The sequence below is a fragment of the Macaca nemestrina genome, chromosome 10 (assembly GCF_043159975.1).
Source record: "Macaca nemestrina isolate mMacNem1 chromosome 10, mMacNem.hap1, whole genome shotgun sequence".
NCBI classification, from domain to species: Eukaryota; Metazoa; Chordata; class Mammalia; order Primates; family Cercopithecidae; genus Macaca; species Macaca nemestrina.
In genome coordinates this window covers 50335168-50361084 of record NC_092134.1, presented here as the reverse complement: position 1 = coordinate 50361084, position 25917 = coordinate 50335168, and the positions used below count along the sequence as shown (strand labels likewise).

The following is a 25917-nucleotide window of genomic DNA, read 5'->3' as shown; positions in this document are numbered from 1 at the left end:
TGCTTACAAAACTTCAGCCATAAGTTTGAAAGAGGAAATTGGGCCGGGCGCGGTGGCTCAAGCCTGTAATCCCAGCACTTTGGGAGGCCGAGACGGGCGGATCACAAGGTCAGGAGATCGAGACCATCCTGGCTAACATGGCGAAACCCCGTCTCTACTAAAAACACAAAAAATTAGCCGGGCGAGGTGGCGGCGCCTGTGGTCCCAGCTACTCGGGAGGCTGAGGCAGGAGAATGGCGGGAACCCGGGAGGCGGAGCTTGCAGTGAGCTGAGATCTGGCCACTGCACTCCAGCCTGGGCGACAGAGTGAGACTCCGTCTCAAAAAAAAAAAAAAAAAAAAAAAAAAAAAAAAAAAAAAAAAAGAAAGAGGAAATTGACTTTATTAATTTGTGACCTTAAGCCAATTGTAATTATTTTCCATTTCTCAAATAGAAACAGCATTTGGTGATTGCAGTATTTAAAATCTTTTCCTCACATATCTCTGGCAAATGTTGTTACTTATATCCTATACAGAATAATACATCAGAGGAAGCAGTTATGTCTTTGAGATTTTTCCTTTAACTGGAATGCTCTCACCCTCCACATTTAGCAGTTTGAGTCATAATCTTTTTTTAAGTTTTATCTTATGAATTTATTTGTGTTGCAAACTATTCCAACATGAAAAAAAAATTATGAGGCACCTATGTATTTTTAACTCATATAAAACAAAGGCTATAATTTTATGGCATTTGTGTTAAATTTTTAATGCAATTCATTTTTAATAAAGTCTTTATTTTAGAATAGTTTGATTACAGAATTGAAGTTAGTAGAGAGAGTTCTCAGATACCCCCACTCAGTTTCCCCTATTATTAATATAATACATTAGTATGATACAGTTGTCACAATTAATGAGCCAACATAAATATATTGTTATTAACTAAAGTCCATATTTTATCTGGATTTCTTCAGTTTTTTTCCTTGATGTCCTTCTGTTGTTCCAGGATCTCACTTAGGAAACCACATTACATTTAGTAGTCACGTCTCCTTAGGCTCCTCTTGCTGTGACAGTTTCTCAGATTTCATTTTATTTTGATGACCTTGACAATTTTGAGGAGTAAAGGTCATATGTTTTGTAGAATGTTCTTCAGTTGGTATTTGGCTGATATTTTGTCAGGATTAGACTTGGATTATGGGGTTTGGGAGGAAAACTACCAGAGGTAAATTGTCATCCTCATCATATTGACGATATCTATTAGCAGTGCGACTTATCACTGTTTATGCTAACGTTGTTAATCTGGCTTGAGGTAGTTTTTATCATATTTCCCCATTATAAAGACACTCAGTGTATTAGTCTGTCTTCATGATGCTGATAAAGACATTCCCAAGACTGGACAATTTACAAAAGAAAGAGGTTTAATGGACTTACGGTTCCACATGGCTGGGGGGGGCCACAAAATCATGGCAGAAGGCAAAAAGAAGCAAGTCACATCTTACATGGATGTCAGCAGGCAACGAGAGAGAGAGAGAGAGAGAGAGAGAGAGAGAGAACTTGTGCAGGGAAACTACCATTTTTAAAACCATCGTATCTCATGAGACTCACCCACCATCACGAGAACAGCATGGGAAAGACCCACCAACATGATTCAGTTCTCTCTCACCAGGTCCCTTCCACAATATGTGGGAATTATGGCAGCTACAATATGAGATTTGGGTGGGGATGCAGAGCCAAACCGTATCATTCTGCCTCTGGCCCCTCCCAAATCTCATGTCTTCACATTTCAAAGCCAATCATACCTTCCCAACAGACTCCCAAAGTCTTAACTCATTTCAGCATTAACTTAAAAGCTCCCAGTCCAAAGTCTCATCTGAGACAAGGCAAGTCCCTTCCACCTATGAGCCTTTAAAATCAAAAGCAAGTTAGTTACTTCCTAGATAAAATGATGATACAGGCATTAGGTAAATACAGCCATTCCAAATGGGAAAAATTGTCCAAAACAAAGTGGCTACAGGCCCCACGCAAGTCCAAAATCCAGTGGGGTGGTCAATTTTTTTTTTTTTTTTTTTTTTTTAGACAGAGTCTCACTCTATTACCTAGGCTGGAGTGCAGTGGTGCGCGCTCGGCTCACTGCAACCTCCACCTCCCCAATTCAAGCAATTCTTCTGCCTCAGCCTCCCAAGTAGCTTGGACTACAGGCATATGCCACCATGCCCAGCAAATTTTTTGTATTTTTAGTGGACATGGGGTTTCACAGTGTTAGCCAGGATGGTCTCGACCTTGTAGAATCTGATGACTGTGTCTTGGGGGTGTTTGTTTTTTATATTATCTTGCAGGAATTCTCTTTCTCAAATTTGCATGTTGGCCTCTCTAGTAAGATTGGGAAAAATTTTGTGAACTATTATATATCCTCAAATATGTTTTCCAAGTTGCTTGACTTCTCTCTCAGGAATGCCAGTGAATTGTAGGTTTGAACTCTTCACATAATCCCATGTTTCTTGGAGATTTAGTCATTTTTCTTATTGTTTATTCTCTTTTTTGTCTTGCTATGTTGATTCAAATGACTAGTCTTTGAGCTCTGAGATTCTTTGCTCAGCTTGCTCTGTTGTGTTGTTAAGCTGTGGTGTTGTTAATGCTTCCAACCCTGTCATGATATTCCTTGTGAATTTTTCACTTCCAGAACTTTTCCTGTTTTTTTGGTTTAGTTCTTTCTTAAAATGACTATTGCATCTTTCAATTCTTGGATCGTTTTACTGGATTCCCTGGATTCTTTGGATTGTGTTGTGACTTTCTTCTAGATCTCATTGAGTTTCCTTGCCATCCAAATTTCTGAATTGTACATCTGTCATTTCAGCCATGTCAATCTGGTTAAGAAGCATTTCTGGGAAGCTAATGAGATCATTTAGAGGTAAGGAGACACTTAGACTTTTTGAATTGCCAGAGTTCTTATGCTGATTCTTTCTCATATGAGAGGGCTGGTGTTCCTTTATCTGTTTTAGAATTTGCTATCATTTGGATGGGATTTTTTATTTTTATATTCTTTATTTACCTTAAAGGTTTGACTGTGAGATATATATCTGTTCATTTGGCTTCAATTCTGGGTCCTAAAAGAAGTCCATGGCTTTGCACGGGATCTTTATTTGTGGAAAGATTCCTGCATTTTGTTTCACAGGTGTGTATACTGGCCGAATTTTTTTTTTGAGTGGGGGTAGGGCAGTGTAATTCAAGTTCCAATCCAGTAGATGGTGCTTAAGACTCATGGCTGGCAGGTGGGAAGCAGGGAGTGGTGGCTCAGGCCTGTAATTCCAGCAATTTGGGAGGCCAAGGCAGGCAGATCACTTTAGGAAGCCCAGGAGGGCGGATCACTTGAGGTCAGGAGTTTGTGACCAGCCTGGCCAACATGGTGAAACACTGCCTCTACTAAAAATATAAAAATTAGCCTAGTATGGTAGTGTACGCCTGTAATCCCAGCTACTCCAGAGGCTGTGGCAGGAGAATCGCTTGAACCCAGGAGGTGGAGGTTGCAGCGAGCCGAGATCATTGCCAGTACACTCCAGCCTGGGCAATAGAGCTAGACTCCGTCTTTTTAAAAAAAAAAAAAGAGAGAGAGCAAGAGAGAAAAGAAAAAAGCCTGGGATGCAGAGAATTCAATGAGCCGAGATTGCACCACTGCACTCCAGCCTGGGAAACACAAGGAGACTCTGGTCTCCAAAAAAAAAAAAAAAAAAAGAGTAATGGCTGGCAGATTGGCTCTTAGCCTAGCACCTCTTTTGAATTTAACCTAGCACTTCTTTTGTAATTCAGCACCTTTTCAGCAGTGCTCTGTGGTGGGGGAGATGGGAGAGAAGAGATGACCCCCTTACCATATACGTTCTTGGACCTTAGGGGAGCCTTCTGCAATCACTGGTGCCGCGCCCTTGAACCCCTGCCTCACTTCCCCTTGCTCTGAGAGTGAGGGCTCTTCCCCTGCTCCAACCACAAATCTCAGCTCTGCATTCTGGAGCTGTCTGCTCTGACCCTGGGTACTTGGGACCCACTGTGCCAGCAGCCTTATCCTCTGACCCTTTGAGATCAAGCCCAGCTGTGCTTGGTGGGGGCAGGCGGATTTGGCAGGGAATTGCCCCAGGGTGGGGTTGTTCCCAGGCCACTAGCAAAGCACTCAAAGCAGTATGCCTGCTCCTGTGCAAGCAGCCAGGCAGGGAACCCCAAGAGGGGCCAGTGCACAGGCAGATATGCAGATCTGACCGACCTTGATAACTCAGGAAAGACAGCCTGTTCTCTCCCAGTCCAGTCAGCAAAGTCAAAAGCCATGCAGAGGAACATGGAGAAGCCTTGGATATGGATGCCTATTACCGTATTTTATTGCATCTGTGCCCATGCAAAATCCCCTGGGCTTTACACATGCTGAAGCTTGGTCTATGTCTACTCTCTGGGCAGTCCCCCCTACCAACTTAACTGTCTGTACGGGTGGTGGCATCTCGTACAGCCAGGATCCCAGAAGTCCATGGTAAGAGTGGGTTTCTCTACAGGTTCTTCACTTACCACTTCCTTAGGAGCCATTCAGGGACAAGGAGTCCTTCCTATAGGTCAACTATCCCATACAGTGCTCCCAGTTTCATCTCTCTTTAGCCTTGGGGCCTACATTGCCTCTCTGTCAACTCTCGGTGTTTTCTTCCAAAACATCTGTTTTGAAGTATGTTGATTTACTCCATAGTTTGGTCTCACTCGCTGGGAGAGGCTCTTCCTGGGTGTGCCTAGTTGGCGCTCTTTTCCCACCTTTTCTTAGGATACTTTTTATTTCTTTGCTATCATTTGTAGTGTTTCCTCTTTCATTTCTGATTTTTGTTATTCGAATCTTCTTTCTTTTTTCTTAGTCTGGCTAAAAATTTGCTGACTTTACCTTTAAAAAACTGAACTCTTCATTGTGGCAGACAGTGTGGCGATTCCTCAAGGATCTAGAGCTAGAAATACCATTTGACCCAGCCATCCCATTACTAGGTCCATTACTTGGTATATACCGAAAGGATTATAAATCATGCTACTATGAAGACACATGCAAACGTATGTTTATTGTGGCACTATTCACAATAGCAAAGACTTGGAACCAACCCAAATGTCCATGAATGGTAGACTGGATGAAGAAAATGTGGCACATATACACCATGGAATACTATGCAACCATAAAAAGGGTGAGTTCATGTCCTTTGCAAGGATATGGATAAAGCTGGAAACCATCATTCTAAGCAAACTGTCACAAGGACAGAAAATCAAATACCGCATGTTCTCACTCATAGGTGGGAGTTGAACAACGAGAACACATGGACACAGGGCAGGGAACATCACACATCAGGGCCTGGCGGGGGTTGGGGGGCTTGGGGAAGGATAGCATTAAGAGAAATACCTAATGTAAATGATGAGCTGATGGGTGCCGCAAACCACCATGGCACATGTATACCTGTGTAACAAACCTGCACGTTGTGCCTATGTAGCCTAGAACTTAAAGTATAATAGAAAAAAGAAAAGAAGAAAATTTAGAATTGAAAAAAAAAATTTGAACTCTCAGTGTTGTTGCCATTTTTCTATTGTTTTTCTATTCTCTATTTCATTTATTTCTGTTCTAATCTTTATCGTTTCCTTCCTTCTGCTGACTTTGGACTTAGTTTTTTCTTTTTTGTCTAGTTCCTTGAGGTATAGGCTGTTGATTTGAGCTCTTTGTTCTTTTGTAAAGTACACACTTACCACTTAAACTTCAGTCTTAAGACTGCTTTTGCTGCATTGTATTTCATTATTCTTATATTTTAATTGAGCATTTAATATGATTTTATTTCCTCTCCTAGTGTATCAATTATATTTCTTTAAAAATTTTCATGGTGGTTGCCCTGGAATTTGTGATGTACACTTTAAGTATACCTTTAAGTGACATTCAGCTGCTGGATGTGCATACAATTACCTTATGGAGTATTCACAGTTCCTCCCTCCTGTCCCTTGTGACATCTCTGTTACTCATTCTACTTACCTACATGCTATAATCATCTAATAACTTATTGCTATTATTACTTTGAACTGTTCTTTAGATAAGCTAAGAAAAAGACAAATATTTTACTTACCTTCATTTATTCTTTCTATAACCCTCTTCATTTTTTAATATAGATCCAAGTCTCTGATATCATGTTCCTTCTACCTGAAGAAAATCTTTTAAGATTTCTTAAGGGAAAGTCTTATAATAAATTCCCTCAGGTTTTGTATCTAGAAAGTTTATAGTTCTGTTTCATTTTTAAAGGATAGTTTCACTGGATATAAAATTCTAGATTTGTGGGGTTGTTTTTCAGTGTTTTGAATATTTTACTCTACTCTCTTCTTGCTTGATAGTTTCTGATCAGAAGTCCACTGTAATTTGCAACCTTATTCATGTATAGGTAAGATGATTGTTCCCCCCTTTGGACTTCTTTCAAGATTTTCTCTTTGTCTTCCTACAGGTTTGAATATATTAGGTTGGAGCAAAAGTAATTGCAGATTTTCCATTGAAAGTAATGGCAAGAACCACAGTTACTTTTGCACCAACCTAATAATATGCCTAGGTTTAGTATTTTGGGGATGTATCTTACTGGTGGCCTTTTGAGTTTTTTGAATCTCTGGTTTTTGCATCTTTCATTACTTTGGGAACGCCATCAATCACTATAATATTAACTCTATTTTCTTCTCCTTCTGATATTCCAATTGCCCATGTGTCACATATTTTGAAATTGTTGCACAGTTCTTTGATATTCTGTACTCTTCATTCTTTTATTCATTGCACGCCCATTTAGAAGTTTCTGTTGACCCTTCGTCAAGCTCACTGATTCTTTCCTTGGCCATCCTGGGTCTTCTAATCAGCCCATCAAAGACATTCTTTACTTTTGTAGAGTGGTTTTGATTTCTAGTGTTTTCCTTTGATTTTCATAGATCCTCTCCCTGCTTATATTACCCATCTGTTCTTGCACGTTGTCTACTTTTTACATTAGAGCCCATATAGATAATAGTTATTGTAAGTTCTCTGTCAATTCCAAAATTTGTTTCATATTCCAACATGTAAGTCTGGTTTTGATGCTTGCTTTGTGTCTTTGGACTTTGTTTTTCCAATCTTTTGCCATGTCTCATGTTTTTTTGATGAATGCAGGACATGTTGAATTGGGTGATAGAAACTGAAATAAATAGCCTCTAATGTGAGAACTGGTGTTAATCTGGCTGTGAACTGGGCCTTGTTTAGTGTTTGTTGTAGCTACAACTGCTAGAGGCTTCAGTTTTCTCTTCCATTCTGATTTTTGTTTCCTCTCTTGCCCTTAGGTTTCCCTTAGTACTCTTTCTTTGAGAGATGCTGTCTTGAGACTCTTTCACTTGTAGTCCACTATTATACAAGAGGCCAGCTGTTGTGATGATGAAGTATGAGGGAGGAGGAATATTCTGTCATTAGTCAATTACATCTCAGACTTTGAATAGGCCTATGATTGCATCTCAGTCTTTGAATGGGCCTGTTTCTGTGTCCTGTGACCTTCATGAGTTATTCTGCTAACTCCTAACTATAGGTGAGATGAAGTAGATAGAGATTAATTGAGAGGAGTGTCTTTACCCACAGCTCTGGGGAAGGCTCTGGTGACATCTTTCACCCTGGAGAGTAGGCCTCTGTTATTGAGGGGGCTCTGGATGTGTTTCACAGGGATGAGTCTTCTACTTCCCCTGTCATCACCAGGAGAGTGAGGGATGTTTTTTTGTACTTCACTATGAAAACTCGATCTGGTTTCTGAAAGGTAACAGTTGAGTACCCCCTAAGACTTTGGTCCTCAGGGTTTCTCTTTCTCCTGATAGTCTACCCTCAGCCTCCAGCAAGTTGACAAAATTACCATGTAAATGTGCCTATGAGATTTTTGGCTCGATTGGCTTCTGCATCAAAAAAGCAGGTCTCCACTGTGATTCTCTAGAATCTCCTGTCTCTCCACATTGTAGGGTGGTGACTTGCCTTTCAAACTCATTTGTCTCATGGATCTCAGAAAAATCATTGATTTCCAATTTGTCTAGTTCTCTCTTGTAAAAATAGAAGTGATGAAATTTTTATGACAATTTAGATTTTCCTTTTTTCCCAAAAAAACACTGTGAGAACTAATCTCTTCCTTCTTTATACTCTTGAGACACTTTCAACCCCTCTTATAGTACTTATTGTAGGTTGTCTAATGTAACAGTGGCCCCCATCCTTTTGGGCACCAGGGACCAGTTTCATGGAAGACAGTGTTTCCATGGACTGGGTAGAAGATGGGGACTTGGGAGGGACAATTTTGGGATTAGACTCTTCTACCTCAGATCAACAGGCATTAGATTTTCATAAGGAGTACACAACCTAGATCTCTCACATGTGCAGTTCACAACAGGGTTTTGTGCTCCTGTGAGAATCTAATGCTGCCACTGATCTGACAGGAGATGGAGCTCAGGTAGTAATGTGAGCGATGGGGAGCAGCTGTAAATACAGATGAAGTTTCGTTCATTCACCCACCACTCACCTCCTGCTGTGCAGCCTGGTTCCAAATAGGCCATGAACTGGTCCCGTTCATGGCCTGGGGACCCCTGTAATACAACATTGGAGCTGTTAATATTGTACAAACATACTCTCTCTATTTCTGTTTTTTTAATCTCAATCTAAAACCAGCTCAATCGTCCCATACATCTGATATTTATGATTTCGTTTGAATAAACATAGAAATTGACCCTCCCTTTCTTAAAACTTGTTTATCTTGTCTGAGTTCCTTTCTCAAGAAACCGACTATCCGGCCTCCCAGATAGTATCAAGGAAGTGAAACTCACCACATCATCTCATCTGATCAGTGAGACGCCAGACCTCTCACCCATCAGGATTGCCTGAGCAACAACCTGCTTCCTGTTGACCAGCTCTTCTCTTCCTTACCCCTCCTACATTCCTGTTTTCCTACATGTAGTTACATTTCTTCCCTGCTATATAAACACCTGATCTTAGTTGCTCAGGGAGATGAATTTGAGACTGATCTCCCATCTCCTCAGCTATAGCACCCAAATAAAGCCTTCTTCCCTGGTGATTGTCATTGTCTCAGTAGTTGGTTTGCTGTGCAGCAAGCAACAGGATCTAGACCAAACCCCTGTCATTTCAGTAACAAATCTATGTCTGTTTCTAAATCTGCATCTTAATATATCAGGAATCACAGATATTCATGAGAGATGCCATATATTTTTATTTTCCCATCACACAAAGCGTAATGTGCATTGTATGTAGTAAATGCTCGGTTGATGTTTTATTATTTATTTATTTATTTTGAAATGGAGTTTTGCTCTTGTCACCCAGGCTGGAGTGCAATGAATGGTGCGATCTTGGCTCACTGTAGTCTCCACCTCCCGGGTTCAAGCGATTATCCTGCCTCAGTCTCCTGAGTAGCTGGGATTCCAGACACATGCCACCATGCCCAGCTAATTTTTGTATTTTTAGTAGAGATGGGGTTTTGCCATGTTGGCCAGGCTGGTCTTGAACTCCTGACCTCAAGTGATCTGCCCATCTCAGCATCCCAAAATGTTGGGATTACAGGCGTGAGCCACTGCACCTGGCCTGATGTTGTCTTAATATTTCAAAAGTATAGAATTAGATGTTTATAAAAATATGTTTGATCATAAAGCCTGACTTCCTTTTCCATTAGGACTCCATCATTTTAGGGTGGCAGCACTTATAAACACTGGTTCTAGACTTCCTGGCTTGTTCAACTGCTTATTAGCTCTGTGATTTGGGACAAGTTATTTAACTTCTCCTTATCTCATCCTTTTTGTTTGTAAAATGAGGGCAAAAGCATTTTCTTGTTGAGCAGTTAAATGAGTTCATACATGAATGTAAGGCACATAGAACAATGTCTGGTCAGCATATTGTAAGAACTTGATAGTTGTTAACCATTAGCAGTAAGAACAATATTATTGTTATCATTGTCATTTATGTATTTGCATGATATGGAACATTGCTAATTATTTAACCATAACTGTACTTGTTCAGCCTCATCAACTATTATCGCCCACAGTTTTAAACATACGGTAACTCCCTAAGTATGTTCCATTCACTCACTCTTTTGTCTTTTCCAAACTTGGTGCTGCCTTGGTCTAGAATATCTTTTTCTTGCCTCTCCAAACTTAGCAAAGTCCTACCAATCCATACAACTTAATCTAAAACACTTTCTCTTCCATAAAATAGTTCCTCATTCTTCCAGGTAGCCTTCAAATTCTTCCACGCTTCTTATTGCATATGAATAACTACATGATACTGAATCCTAACATTAAAAAATATTGCTTTTTTTTTTTAGGTAATGAAAGTAGATACCATGTTCATTAGTGTTACTAGCTTGGTTTTTTAATGCATAGTTGTTCAATAAATATTTGTTGAATGAATACAGGTGAAATGACTCTAAAGCAGGGATTGGCCCAATTCACATGGAAGCTTTCAGTCAGGCCATAACACTCACTGATACATCACTGTCCTTCCCTAAGTTAATTTTTCTGTTATCTGTGCTCTCATGAGAGTAAATAGGTCACCTACTCTCTCTTATTATTAACTGTTATCATGTCTGTCTTACCCACTAGACTGAAAGCTAGTCTAGTGTATCAGCTAGGTCTTACTTATTTTTTATGCTAAGAGAGGACCTTAAATAGCAATAAGCATTTGTTGAACAAAATATATCATTTTAGTGTTACATGGTGGACAAAAAAAATGAGGGAAGCAAAAAAATAAATATTAAAAGTTTGAAGGGATAAATGGCAAAGTTGAAGTTTTACACAACTAATTAGACAAAAAGAGAAAAAATGATGCTTTAAGTGGGTTAAAGTAAGTAGAGTCTGAGAAGATATCTTTTATTTCATTCTGTTGGTTAAATTCTGTTGGCAGAAATCCTCAGCATTAAGAAGGGATTGAAGGCTGAATTTAAAGGGTCAAATAGTTGGATAACAATATGTTTGCATGTAAAATAATTTCTTTCTTATCTTTGTCTCAGTAAAATAATATGGTAGTCCTATGAATATAGAAACAATTATTTTTGGAATATAGGCATGGAAAAACAAAATTTATTATATTCATTTTTTATTCACTTGATAACATAGAAGAGTATGATCTTCTGGCCATCTGTTTTGCTCTGATAGCCTTGGAATGGGAATCTCAGCAAAGTGTATAATATAAGCCATTCACTTCAGAAGGAATTTGTAGAATTTCATGAACAGTGGTCGTGATGTTAATGAGTATGTACAGTATTCTTCTGACAGGTATAACAGAATGTAGATAATCCTCTGTTCTTTTATTAAGTATGAAGTATGGCAGCTAGGAATAATGTGATCATTTATAGGAATTATAATATTTATGTATTTCAGTTGAAGAATCGGCTTGACATAAATGTGACGGGATGGAGAGCAATGTGAAATATTTTTCACAGGAAGTGATTAGGTTGAATTTACGCTGAAAAATGTTATACAAGAAGCAAGCTTTTCTTTTTAGAGTTTTACTATAGCTTTGCTGAAGTTTATTCTGATCTTAGAAATTACTAACTTTTGCTTAACATAATATCACTTAATTTGTAACACTAATTATTATACTAATATTAAAATAACTACTGTAGTAAAAGATATTTGAGAAATCTTTATTTGGAAATGTGAGGATTTTTTTATAATTGTATTTTAGATTTATTTTAGATTTTTTTATAATTGGATATTTTAGATATCCAATTATTTATGAAATAGATTAGTTATTATTATTTTTAAACATCCAAATCTGAAATGACATTCTCCAAAAGAATGAATATGTACATGTGTATAAAATCTTTTTTAGAGATGATATGATTTATTTAAGTTGCCCTTCTTTAGGCACATAGCTTATTCTACTCATATTTTTCTAACTTCATTTGATCATTAATCCACCTCGTCTAGCAATACTTAAAACTGCCTTTTCGACTCTTTCTTGCTTATCCTTCAATACAGAAGCCATCTGCTGGATATGATGCCTTCTTTGTACATTTTGTATACTTTATTTTTCCCTCCATTGCCTATCCAGTACTTTTGATTCTGCTGTTATATTTCTAAAAACAAAATAGGGAAATGTTAACATACTCATCTGTAGCCATTTAATTTGAGGAAAGATATGTGAAATATGACTGATTTGAATAACATATTATTTTGAGTAACACAATTTTGCTTCTGTGAAATAGCAGGTGTTTGTATACTGCAATATTCAAAGTCAACTAAAATTCTCCAACTTCCTTATAATTTTGAGATTCATAGCAGCTTGAACCCTGCTGACTATTTCAACCTGAGCTTGCCAAATCATGTCAGTATTTCAAAGAGACAGTGGACCTTTTGGAAAGTACATATTGCTAGGGAGAGGTGGGCGATATATTCTTAAACTATCTCCAATGTTGATGTGAATTTTCCAGTTTGATCAAAAAAGCCCTACAGTCTTCTAATTGTAACTTCATTGTTGAGCATTGGTCTCTGTTTTGTCTTTTCTTCAAATTCACTGAACTCTAAGGCAAATTTTGCCTACATTTTTCTAAGACATCCCAGAACAAGTGGCAATTTGGTTGATAATGATGTTATTTTAGATTACAAAATTATTTCTATAGAACATTATAAGAATACTATTTTTTTAGTTTTGTTTTATTGTTATTTTTGAGACAGCGTCTGGCTGTGTTGCTCAGGCTGGAGTGCAGGGGCTCCATCTCCTCTCACCGTAACCTCTACCTTCCGCACTCAAGTGATTCTTCCATTCTAGCCTCCTAAGTAGCTGGGACAACAGGCATCTGCCACAACGCCCAGCTAATTTCTATTTTTTGGTTTTTGTTTTGTTTTGTTTTGAGTGGAGTTTTGATCTTGTTGCCCCGGCTGGAGTGCAGTGGCGTGATCTCAGCTCATGCAACCTCCACCTCCCTGGTTCAAGTGATTCTCCTGCCTCAGCATCCCAAGTAGCTGGGACTACCGGCATCCACCACCACACGTGGCTAATTTTTGTATTTTTAGTGAGAGACAGGTTTTCACCATGTTGCCCAGGCTAGTCTCAAACTCCTGGGTTCAAGCAATCTGCCCCCCTCAGCCTCACAAACTTCTGGGGGATTACAGGCATGAGCCAGTCCTGGCCAAGAATGCTATTTTAAATACAACTGAAATAGCCATGTACATCTATGGTTTGCCTCTGGGTAAATAGATTTAGGTATAAAGGTCTAGTTAAGAAGAGAACTAACTGTTTTTTTGAGTGCTCACATCATATTATTTTACTATACTTCTTAAATGTATGTTACCTTATTTAATCCTCTTAAGATTTAGCTACTGCTCTCCCTATTACACAAAGATCATAATAGCTAGCATTTATTGAGCACTTACTCTGTACCGTGCACTGTGGTAAGAGCTTTATGTGTGCTATCTTTGTTATAGTCTCATTGAGAGGTATGATATTATCCCTGTAAAGAATTGAATTTCTGGAGATTTTAAGTAACTTGCCCAAGTAGTCCTACTTTTCTAGGGATCAACCTTCACGAGATAATCAAGCTCATGTCTGATTCCCAAGGCCATATTCTTTCCTCTATGTGACTGCTTCTCTTTTTGTAACATACCAGTGCTTGTTTTAAAATAGAAATTACTTTAGATAATTTAATAATTTAGTATCGTAGATATTCCCTCAAATCTTTAAAGCTCCGTGTTTGGGTTTTCCATGGCATGACACCACATTCCCCAATGTGTATATGCATTCCATTTTGAGAAGCTGAGCAGGTCAATATAGTTCTTCCAAAGCTTGCAGTGTATTAATAGCAGTTGTGCAAGGAATTATGTCAAATTGACTAAACTGCTATCCTGTGTACCCCTGAATTGCTTTGGTGAAAATGCTCTAATGATTGGGAGTGTCTGTTCAGTCCCTCTTACACCTCAGAGATAAACCTGCCAACTCAGGTGACAATTAATCTGTACAATGTGATGAAGATAATTCAGGATGTTGATGTTTAGCGAGTCCTGTTCAGCTCACATCACACATTTTTTCCTTCTAAGGTCAAGAGTGTTTTTGATGTTGACAGTGGTAATTTAGCTCTGAGCTGAACTACTATTAAATTGTCTATATAGAGGCAAAGAAGTTCAGACTTTCTGTTCTACATCACCATGTCACCTCTGTGCTTCATGTTTTCCTGTGAGTGGCCCACATTTTCTTGTGAAATTACACATTTTCTCTCACTGTCAGAAAGAGAGAAAGAGAATTTCATTTTGTAATAATGCCAGAACACATGTGTGTGCTTCCACTAGCACACTGTAATTCTGGGACTTGGGAATGGTCCAGTCCGGCGATATGCTTGTCTCTTGTATTTATACATACAGATTTGTTCTGCTGGTCATGTGCCAGGCTCTTTGTGCATGTTTTCCCCTTTCCACCTAGTTTAAATGTTTCTGTAATCTTAATATGCACTACCGCTAGTCACTTCACACTCTAGAAGCAGAAGTGAATGAGTATTGCTTACTAAACATTGCTGTTTTGTATAGATCTTTCTTTCTTTGTAAGTCACAGAAAATTATTGTTCACGGAAGGTGACTCAAGAATCTTTCGCCTGGTAGGAAGTAGAAATCTGATAAAGTTTAGTTGTTACATAACCCTGTTTTGTCAAAAAAAAAAATGTGTTTTGAGTTGATTAGTATCACATTAACATTTGTAAACTGCTGGTCCTTTTAACTAGTGTTAAATTAAGAAAAATTTTCCATTAAGCAGAATTTCTAAATAATTGTCTTAATTGGATCTTGTAAAGAGAAATTTTAAGCCACCAGCACTTGGACTGACTAGATAGCCCATTGCTTTGATGCCTGGCCAATTTTTCCTCCATCTGTGAGTCAGCTTAAGTATGCCTACTCTTTTTCCAACCTCCCCTGACTCACTCGTGCAGAACAGAGGCCCTGCTCTCTGTTTTCCCCTTATGTCCCTACTGTGCACTTGTGTAACAAGAGCCCTTTTAAGTATGATCTTCAATTTGATAAGGGCCTGCCTCTGGAGTTGGCATGATGTTCCACCATGTATAAGAGTAGGAATTACCTCAGTTTATCTTTTCCTATCCAGTGTTGCACACAATGCCAGGCATATAGTAGGTACTCTAGTCTAAATACACAGTAAGGAATGGGTGGAAGCATGAGTTTGTCTTTAAGCTATAAAGTTAGTTTTTAAATAACGTAATGATTCTTGGTAGTGAACTTCTGGAACATGCCTACAATGTAATAGCATGAACTGTGAAGCCAGATAGCTTCTGTGTGATTCCCAACTTTGCCAGATCAAGCTTCTGTACCTGAGCAAGGCACTTAACCTCTCTGTGCCTCGGTTTCTTCTTTTGTAAAACCAGGATTATAATAGTATTTTAAGGCTTTTTATGAGAATGTAATGTGACCATACATCTAAAGTACTTAGAATAGCACCTGATGCAAACTAAGTTGCTCTATAATGTTTCTGTTCTTACGATATAACCTACAAGGAAAAAGTAGAATTGCAGTGTGCTGTGACAACAGGCCCCTGAAAAAATGTGTTTTTGTAAGTGGAGAAGATGAATGGAAACTTAATTATGCTTAGCAAATTCCCATGGTCTTCCGCTCTGAGAGGATGTCTTTGTTAATGCTCTTGTTGTTAAGAGTGTCTTCGGGAATGGAAAGCTGAGGTCACAGTGAGACCTCACTGATGTTGCTAATGGAGCCTAGTGGTTTCATCTGGTGGGACATAGCAGTGTCATGGAGCCATCATTTGACTCATCTAATTGTGAATTATTGTGAGAGAGAAACAGGAATTAGGGTAACTGTAGACTTCTGTCCCAACCAGGAGGGGGGTGCTGTTATAAATACATTGAAACAGTGGGCATAGACAGAGCAGTTTCAGGAAAATCACAATTACTTAGAAGAACATTTTAGACTTTTCAGTACATATATGACCTAGTTCACTTAAGAAGCTTTCTGAGATACACTATCTTTGATGTGCATCGTTACCTTGAAATTGCTTTAAGAAGATAAATGGGTCATTTATCCCTCTTCTGTTTAGTTTCATTCATTAGTACAGAATGTGAACTACACAGTTGAGTTTAGGTCTCACTGCTTTCCCCAGTCTTAGTGTCCAATGAGTGGGCCTGGGAAAAAGAGCTGATTCCTTTCCCCCATGGTAGACTGGAAAGCAGTGGAAGCAAGAGAGGATGACACGAATTAAGAAGTTACTTTTTCTTTAATCTGAATGTTTAACCACTTCCCCTGAATTGAATTCCATTTTTCTGATAGAGAATTGCAACCGGTCGTGTTTGGTTAACCCAGATCTTTGGATTTACAACTGAAAAAATAAAATAAAAAGAAACGTACTCAGATCAGTGATTTTTCATGGCTGTTTATCTTTACGGTGTCAGAACCGGACTAGAACTTAGGTTTCTGTTATTAAATCCAATGCTATCTTCAGTACACTGGTAAATCATCAGAGAATTTAGTATCTAAATAAATTAAACCTCTATGTTCTTTATAGCTGAAACTTCATATATATACATTATATATATATGTGTATATATAGTATATTAGAGAATTATTTACATCTGGTTTCATCCTCTTACAAGAGCATTTGGATTTGAGAGCAGCAAGTGGCACTCTGCCAGTGACAAATGGAAGCACTGTGATTGCCTTCCCATCATCCGCTACCTTTTATGGTGTCAAGGGATTTCTAGCTCTCCTTTGTGACCCAGCTGCAAAACAGCTGTTGGTTAGGCTCCTGCCTTTCCACTCTCACAAGACAGTGTTCCTTACCATCCCCACAGGGTTTAAACTTCTGCAGTACAAGTGTCAACTCCGTTCTGTGAGCTCAGGCCTCCCCTTTGGGAGCCAAACAGCATAGCACTTCTCATGTTTTCACTAAGTAGTTTGGAAGAAATGATCCAGTGAATGCTTATAGTGCTGGTGATAACAAATGAGAAACACCCATTGTACTTACAGCCACACTGAATGGTTGGAGTCATGGCTAATAGCTAATATTTCAGGGTTTTCTAATTGCAGTGATTCCCTAAGTGGAGATCACATTGACCACTTTATCCATCTAAAGTAAAGTTTTGTATTGGAAACCAGTTTTTCATGAACTTTTGGTGCCATCTTATGGATCACAGAATGCTAATAAAATTTGCATTTTTTTTTTTTTCCTTATGGAGAGGAGTTGTTACCAATGATGGCAGTGGCATGAAGCTATGAGGATCACTCAGGTCTCAAGATTTAGTCAGATCTACCACGGAAACTATGCCATCCATCATTTGAGCAACAACATTTCATAAAGAGAGTATGCATTTAAGGAAAGTGTTTTGAATGTTTGCTTTTGCAAGATGTTTAGCATTCTTCACGCATCTTTGACACCTACTATGCATCTGGTCCTTGGATAAGTGTTGATTAAACAATTCTACTAAATTGGTTTACAATGAGCAAAAGAGATTACAAATGGCAATTAGAGTACATATGGTAAGTGTCACAACAAAAGTAGGAATCAAGTGTTGTTAGAGCACCCAGGAAGAAAAAGACTCAACTTAAAGAATTCTGGGCAGGCTTAATTTAGTCGTGGCCATAGTTGGCAAGTTATCTAAGACAAATAGATTTTTGGGTTATTTCCTCTTCTATTTTAAACTAAACTAACAACAACAACAACAAAAAAAACCATACACATTAATTTTTATGCCCCCTTGTCATTTATGTTTTATGTTCTTTTAAAACAACCCTGATTGTGTCTCCTTTCCTTCTGCTGACACTGTTGCTCCTCTTTCCTTCACAACTAGGTATGTTGGCAATTGTCTGTAATTGTTCTATCTGTTTTCTTACCCACAGCTTCCCAAATAACACCCACTTCTTCTGGCTTCCATACCTGTTAAACATACCTTCCTGCAGTTACCAGTGATCATGTTATGAAATCTAGTGGATGTTTTTCAGCATTAGATACAATTGACTTCTGCAATTTTCTTGAGACTGTATTTCACTTTACTGTCAACCTCTTGATTCAGCCTAGTAAACTACACCCTTGACATCTCAGGTATCTCAAAAGGGGCCAATCTCAACAATTCTCAAAACTAAGCTTATAATCCTACCCACTAAACTTGTCTCCCTTCCATTATTTACTATCTTCCCTTTGGTTTTGGTCCAAAAACGTAGGGGGTCACCCTTGCTACTCCATTGCCCTAGTTGCATTATCTCTGTTCTATCCATGTTATTCTGTCTCTTTTGTATAAATCTGTCTCATGTCAGTCCACTAATCTTGCTTTCATTGTCACCTGTCTACTTACCTTCTGTTCCCATTCCACTTTCTTATCCTTAGTACCCTCAGAGTGATACTCACAAAACAGCGGCTAATATTTTACTATCTTACTATGACCAATATGCCAGGTGTGCCCTGCTCTTCCCTGCATTTGTGTATGGTTCACCTTCACTCCTCTCTCCCTCACTCACCCTGGGCTTCACGCAGTGTTTTTGTTTTTCTGCCACAGATATTTACCTTTGCTGTGCCTCCACTTAGAATACTTTCATTTCTGCTTCAATTAGTTAATCATACACATATTTTGATTTTTAGATCAAGCATAAATTATTTTGGAAACCTTCCTTGAGTACTTCCACTAAATTAGACCAACTGTTATAGGTCAAATGGCCATCAATTGTGTTCATCACACTCTTAGCACCTAAAGTTTTTCGTGCCTCAACAGGGCAGGAGTTGTGTCTGCTCCTAATCACTGTTTTCATTCTAGGGCTCAACACAGCACTGGGAACATGGTAGGTGCCCAACAAATATTCATTGGAATGAAAGGAATCAATGAATACATTTAATGTATTATGGAAATTTCGTTGTTTTAATTAAAAGCAGACACTTTGGTTTGTAATTCAGAGGTAAATTCTATGCATAATTCTAAAGTCTGAGAACAGCACATTTTAATATCTAGAAGGATTTTCATAATTTAAAAATGAAATTTTAGGATATACTTGTATTTATGTGTAACTTTACTGTAAATTTGATTCAAACATAGTTTCTACTTACTTCACCTTAGCTTCCTCAGATGTTTTAATGAAATATCTGAATACTTTTTTCATCAGCTGAGATTATGAATGGATAACGCTTATGATAAGATGTTGGTTTTAACTCTACTTTGAGCTTAGTGTCATGACACAGTATAGCGACCTAAGTAATTTTCTCAGGTGGAGCTTAAGTTGTGGTTGTGCCTATCAAATTATCTCCACTGAAATGTTACTATAGTATGTGTGGGTGACCCCTTTAATTTACAAGGAAAATATACAAGTGAACAGATGTAGAGAGTAAATTAAAATGGTAACATTATAGGGAATCTGAGTAAGGTAAACGCCTTCATTTATGTAATATTTATAGAAGTCAACCATGTTGTGTTTATACCTTAAAATCTAACTTTTTTTACTCATAATGTCAAATCTGTGTAGAAAACAACAGTTCAATTTGAATTCTAAGAATCTCAGATATTTAAATATATATTTATGAAAGGTGAGTTACTTATGATTTAAAATGGTTATTTAAAATGATCCTGTATGTTTACTTGTTATAATGCTTTTTATATTTTTAATTGAAAACATTAAAATGTAAGTAGATGAGTTTTTTGCTGTTGCTTTTCCCATTTCCCCCCCTTCTTGGGATTCTTGCAAGTCTTCTTCTTTTACTTTCTTCTCATTGCAAGGTATCAGATTTCCAGTATTCTTATGTCTTGCCAATTCTCGGTCTATGGCACCCTATCTAGTTGGTGTTTCTGAATTTCTTCTATACTCTTTTATCCTATCTTCTCAATCACACAGAACTCTTATCATTCCACTACACATGCACCTTCTTATCAACATTTGCTTTCATACAGTCTTTCCCATGTGAATAAATGGTACCTGCATTCACCTATGTACAGCAAGTGAAAACTTCTGAATTCAGATTAGACGGGCATAGTGGTGTGTACCTGTAGTTCTAACAACTTGGGAAGCTGAGTCGGGAGGGTCACTTGAACCCTGAATTTTAAGGTTGCAGTGAGCTATGATCATGCCCCTACACTCCAGCCAAGGCAACAGAGTGAGACCCCATCTGTAATTTTTTTTTTTTTTTTAAAAGGTGGAGCCATCTTTGACTCTTCTTTTTCCGTTATATCCACACCTGATCCACTGGCCACTTGTCTTTGAAAGAGATCCTGGAATCTACTCATTTCTCATTAGTTCCACTGCTATCACTTTTATTTAAGCTGTGGAGTATTAACGTTCTAAGAGGTCTCCCTACAGACAGTTTTCTACCCAAAATCTGGAGTGTTTTCTAAAATTTATAAGTGAGATCATATTGTGCATCTATTTCAAATCCTTCATGATGTTCCTTCCTCATCAAAAGACACACCAGGGGCCAATTCAGCAGCATATACACTAAAAGTGAAAGGACACAGAAAAGATTTCATGGCTCCTGTACAAGGACGTCACATAAATTCGTGAAGCGTTCCATATTTGCACAGTTCCCAGAGGCTGTTTGACCCTTTCTTGGTTAACACCTAAGAAAACAATATGAGTAAAAGCAATCTGTGGCATTCAAATTGAAACGAATTTTCACTACCAAAAAAAAAAAAAAAAGAAGAAGAAGAAAAGAAAAAAGACAAAGAAATTGTGTGTTCCTTGCAGAACCCAGTAGGCCCTGCACAATCTGGTCCCTCCTGTCATACTCCTGACTCACAATTTTTATGGGATTTGTTCAACTGCTGCCATGATGTTTTCCTTTACAAGCCCCAAAACTCGAAATATGCCAGATATTTGCATGCCCTGCCTACTCCCTTAAGTCACTCTTCCAATATCACTAAAGGCTTCCTTTGTCACTTTATCACACATAACCATCCCCACCCCGTCCAGTTGTGCATTGCTCTCTTCCGCATTCTTTTTCACACAACACTTAAGACTGACAGTGTTACCTACTCATGTGTAAACTAAAGATTCCACCACTAAAATGTGAGCTGCACCAGGGAAGGAACTTTGTCTTGATTACCAAGGCCTGGAACCTAGCCTATCACATAGCAGGAACTTAAACCATTTTTATAGAGTGAAACATCACATCTCTGAAGCCTTCTCTTTCATTTCTCAGTACTTAGATGTACTGTGGTCTTCAGGCACTTATTTTGACCAATAGCATAGTGCATTTTTTTTTTAACAGTCTACACTAGATGTGTTCTCTTCTCGTCAGTATCGAAAGATCCAGTGACTAATCTTTTTATTCACCTTTGAAATCCCTACAGTAAAATGAGCCAATTTTACTGATGGTACGATTAAGAAAATGTTATTAGGTTATAAACTATAATTTACAGCCCGCTTATTTCATTTAGCACTGGATCTTGAAGAACTTTTGTGGTTTAAATAATTTTCTACACAATCATTTTAATAGAAACTTTGTATTTCATTGAAATGATTTTTGGTTAATCAAGTTCATGCTGGTGGACATTGAGTTTGTATAAACAGTATTATAATAAAAATGAATAACAACTTCTTTGTATTTACAGGTATTTTCTTAGAACAAATGCATAGAAATAGAATCAGTTGGCTAGTGTGTCTGTGATTTAATGCTTTTCATATGTGTCAAATTTCCCCCAGGATGGTTTTGTTACATATTACTGTATTTTAACAATGTGTCATATGAACACCTGTTTTTATGAACCCTCAGGAATATTGAATTCTCTCTTTATTTGCGAAAATTTTTGATAGATGAATAACATCTCCTTGTATCAATTTACATTTTAGGTAAACCGAATACATGTTTCTTTAGAAATTCTGACCATTATTTTTTGGTATTTGCAAACTATTCGTATGTGCCCTTTGCTCATGTAACGTATCTGGCTCCCATGCCGGAAAGGAAGCTGAGTGTGATGATCCACTTCTTTATCTTGGAGTGAAGCTCAGTCTGCTGCAGTCTTTTATTCCCACTTGGTCAGCCATTTAATTTCAGCCAGTTTTGTGACCTCCTCCTTTCCCAGGGGTTAACCTAAATGTGGGAGGCATAATGGTGCTCACAAAGCTGGGAAGGAGGCTGTCCTGGCCATCTGATCTGAGCTACCACCACCTTAAAGCCTGATGGCTCTGCAGTGGCACTGGGGATGGGCTTCAGGGAAGATTTGCTCAGGAGTCCAGCCTTGTTCTGGGCATACCAAGGAAATCATTCCTCCCTTGTGAGGTCTCCTCACTGAATCTGGATGTTGTCCTTGAACAGTGTGCAGCATTCACTTTGACCTCTAGCTGCCCTTGGTGTCACTTGATATAATTTTTCAATCAGCTTAGGTCCTATGACACTATAAGTATCTTTCAGCCAGCCTCTACTTTAGGATGTTTAGGAAAAGAGGGCACAGAAGACCAGACATTTATGGAAAGTGGGACTTGAATGATAATTAAGGGAGGACAAACATTAATATCAGTTAACTGTTCAGCCAGATCATTGCTATATCAGGTAGCTTTATTCTGTAATTTCTATTTATGATGTTTATAGAATATTTATTATATTTTAAAAGCTTTCCAGAAGATGTACTAAGCTAGCCCTAAGAAAATGAAACTCATGGTCACATTTTGGGTATCTGACAATTTGATGGGGAAATATTTTGTAATATGCAGATGAACTAATCATGAAAGTTACCACTGCCCTGTCCCTTTACTTTGCCTCTAATTAAGGTTAGCTCTGACTCATAGTATATAACACTGGGGAGAGGCCATTACACTTAAATGGTTTTATATAAATCATCTTGGTTTGTAAGAATAAGTTGAACTGTTAGGGGTTTTTTTCATGGTTTCTTTTTTTGTTTGAGGAGGAAACACGTTTTTATCCTGAAAATGTATCACATAAAAATACTGTGATGCTTAAAAAGACTCAGATACAAGAAGTTGGGAAGGGTGTGTGTGTGGTAGTGAGAGGGAGATATAGAAGGTTTGTTAATGGGCACAAACATTAGATAGAAGAAAAAAGTTGTAATGTTCTATAGCAGAATATGGTGATTGTACTTAACACCAATGTATTGTATGTTCAGACTGCTAGAAGAGAGGATTTGAAATGTTTTCAGCATATAGAAATCATAAATATTTATACTCAAGGTGATGGACACCCCACCTCAACACACTCTGACTTGGTCATTATACGGAATATCACATGTAACAGAATGTCACATGTAATACATAAATATGTGCAAATACTTGTATCAATAAAATTTTTAAAAACATTTTTTAAACTATCAAATAATGTTCCTTTTATTTGTAAATTATGGTCATCACAAATTTTTACACTCATTTAACTATAATGCATTGTTAAACATATTTTTCAAACTGCGCATAAGTTTTTGGACCTGTTTTTTCAGCTGCTTCCCTTTCATATTTGTTATTTGTATAGAGATAACATTTGAAAGTGAAATGAAAATATGATTTGCATTGGTTGTGAAAAATAACAGACACTCATAATTTTAAGAAATTCCCAAAGAGTAAACACCAGACATATGGAAGTGGCTGCTAGAACACACTACTTAAGAGACTGTTCCTTCCCCAGACTTGCAGCAGCCTCTAAATAAAGAGTAGGGCCACTGAAATGAAGTTCTCTGGTTTGTTCTTGATTTTGTTCTAGTTGGTATTCCTACTGATGCTGAAGGTATAGGTAATCACCAGCTAAGATATAAATATTTGTTTGAGAATGTGAGCTAGTTCGGAAGAATTATTTTTATCATTTTAGAAACCTTAGCTGATATGACATTTTCCAGATATGAAATGGAGAAGTTCCTACTTTGTTCACAGCTCTGTAATTTACTACTAACATGTGAACATCAATAACTGAGTAGGAACTATAAGCTATTAAGTTATATAAATAAAATAGGGCCATGCATGGTGGCTCATACCTCTAATCCCACTTTGGGAGACCAAGGCAGCTGGATCACTTGAGACCAGGAGTTCAAGACTAGCCTGGCCAACATGGTGAAAACCCATGTCTACTTTAAAATACAAAAATTAACTGGGTGTGGTGGTGCACGCTGTAGTCGCAGCTTCTCCAGAGGCCGGGACGTGAGAATGGCTTGAACCCAGGAGACAGAGGTTGCAGTAAACTGAGATCACACCACTGCACTCCAGCCTGGGTGACAGAGTGAGACTCTTGGGACTCTGTCTCATTGAAAAAATAAAAAAAGAAAAGAAATCATAGTAGCCTGTTTATATGTTGACTGGTTATTGTATTTACAGAATACTTGGATGGCTATAGAAGAAAAGGTAAAGATTTGTGTTAGTTTATAGAACAAGATTAATGCACTAATTACATTTGGGGAAAAAAGTGTATATATACATATATTTATACATAAATGTATTATATATATTTACATATAAATGTATTATATATTTACCATATAACTGTATTATATATTCATATTTATGTATAGTAGAAAAAAACTGTTTTTTCCTATTATGCTCTCAACTTAGAACACTTCTAACACAAGTGTCAGTGCAAGAATTCCCCACAAACCAATCATCAGAGTTACCACAAACCAAGCCGTTGTCCAGCAGACACCAACAGGATGCCCTGCTATTAAATTCTGACACTAACCAGAGTTAGTGCAGACCTCACAGTTAAGGACTCAGTCTCACAAAACTGCTGCCCCACTTTAGGTGCCAATCCAAGTTGTAGGTTTCCAGGTTACCCACAACTTCTATACAACACGACTACAAATTGGAGGTTCCCATGACCCTCTTCCCGGGTCCAGTTTGCTAGTGTGACTCACAGATCCCAGGAAAACAGATGACTTACTATTGCCAAATTATTACAAAGGATATTTTAAAGGAGACGATTGAACAGCCAGATAAAGAGATACACAGGGGGAGGTTTGGAAACATCCTTAGCATAGGAACTTCTGTCCTGGTGGAATTGAGGTGTGCCACCCTACTGGGGTATAGACATGTTCTTATTTATCAGTACAGAAGCTTTCCAAATCCTGTAATTCAGGGATATTTATGGAGGCTTCTTCATGCAGGCCTAATAAATTATTAACTCAGCCTCCATCCCTTCTCCTCTTCCCAGAGAATAGTGGGAAGGGTGGAGCTGAAAATTCCAAGTTTCTAATCATGGCTTGATCTTCCTGGTGACCAGCCCCCATCCAGGAGCCTATCAAGATTTGCCTCATAAGAACAAAAGACACCTCTATTCCCTAGGAAATTTCGAAGAATTAGAAGCTGTGAATCAGGAAACTAGGGTAAAAGACCAAATATTAGAGCAAAAGATTATCCTAGCACCCCTATAGCTCAAGAAACTATAAGCATGTTAGAAGTTCTGTACCAGGAATTGGGGATGAAGACCAAAATACACATATTTCCTATTATAAATTGAAATACTAAAATTTACATATTTAAATATATAAAAAATACGTATTTACATAAACACTCAAAGTCGTATTCATAATGCAATGCAACAATGAAAGGGCTTGGTGCCTTCAGGTGTCATTTGGTAAAATATTTCTGAGTTGTGGTTATCAAGACACACTACAGAGTTGGTAATTGATATAATAAATAATTTGTCACTAAAGATAAGGGACAAATGTCTGAATATAGTTTACTCTTTAAAAACAAAACAATTTAAGCTGAAGCCATAATAGTCTAATTATCTCTTACATTTAATATTCCTCCCTGCTTTCAGGGAAGCTTTAGAAATAATTGAAGGACTGTGTGTGTGTATGACAATATGTGTGTGTTTTTATATTGTGTATTTTGTAGTTAGATAAACCATTGATCAGTCATTGGGAGAAATGCTGCTTGCCTTGTACATCCACTCAGCCGGGCACCTGAGCTAAACAGTAGTAGTGGCATCCAGTTTAGTTAAGAAAATAAAATGAGTTAGCTTAATACTGATCCCATGATACAGATTAGACTAAACAAACTTTACTGAATATTTCTCTTACATTTC

The 25917-nt window shown here is 37.9% G+C and overlaps 1 protein-coding gene and 1 non-coding gene across 4 annotated transcripts in view; both read left to right on the top strand.

The window, feature by feature from the left end:
* Positions 1 to 25917, top strand: part of LOC105473277 (transmembrane O-mannosyltransferase targeting cadherins 2) — a 469505-nt gene that overhangs the window by 325964 nt on the left and 117624 nt on the right. The gene's annotated exons all lie outside the window — the stretch shown is intronic.
* On the top strand, positions 20374 to 20478 carry LOC112425165 (U6 spliceosomal RNA). The gene has a single exon (XR_003016217.2). It is a non-coding gene; the product is annotated as a U6 spliceosomal RNA (small nuclear RNA).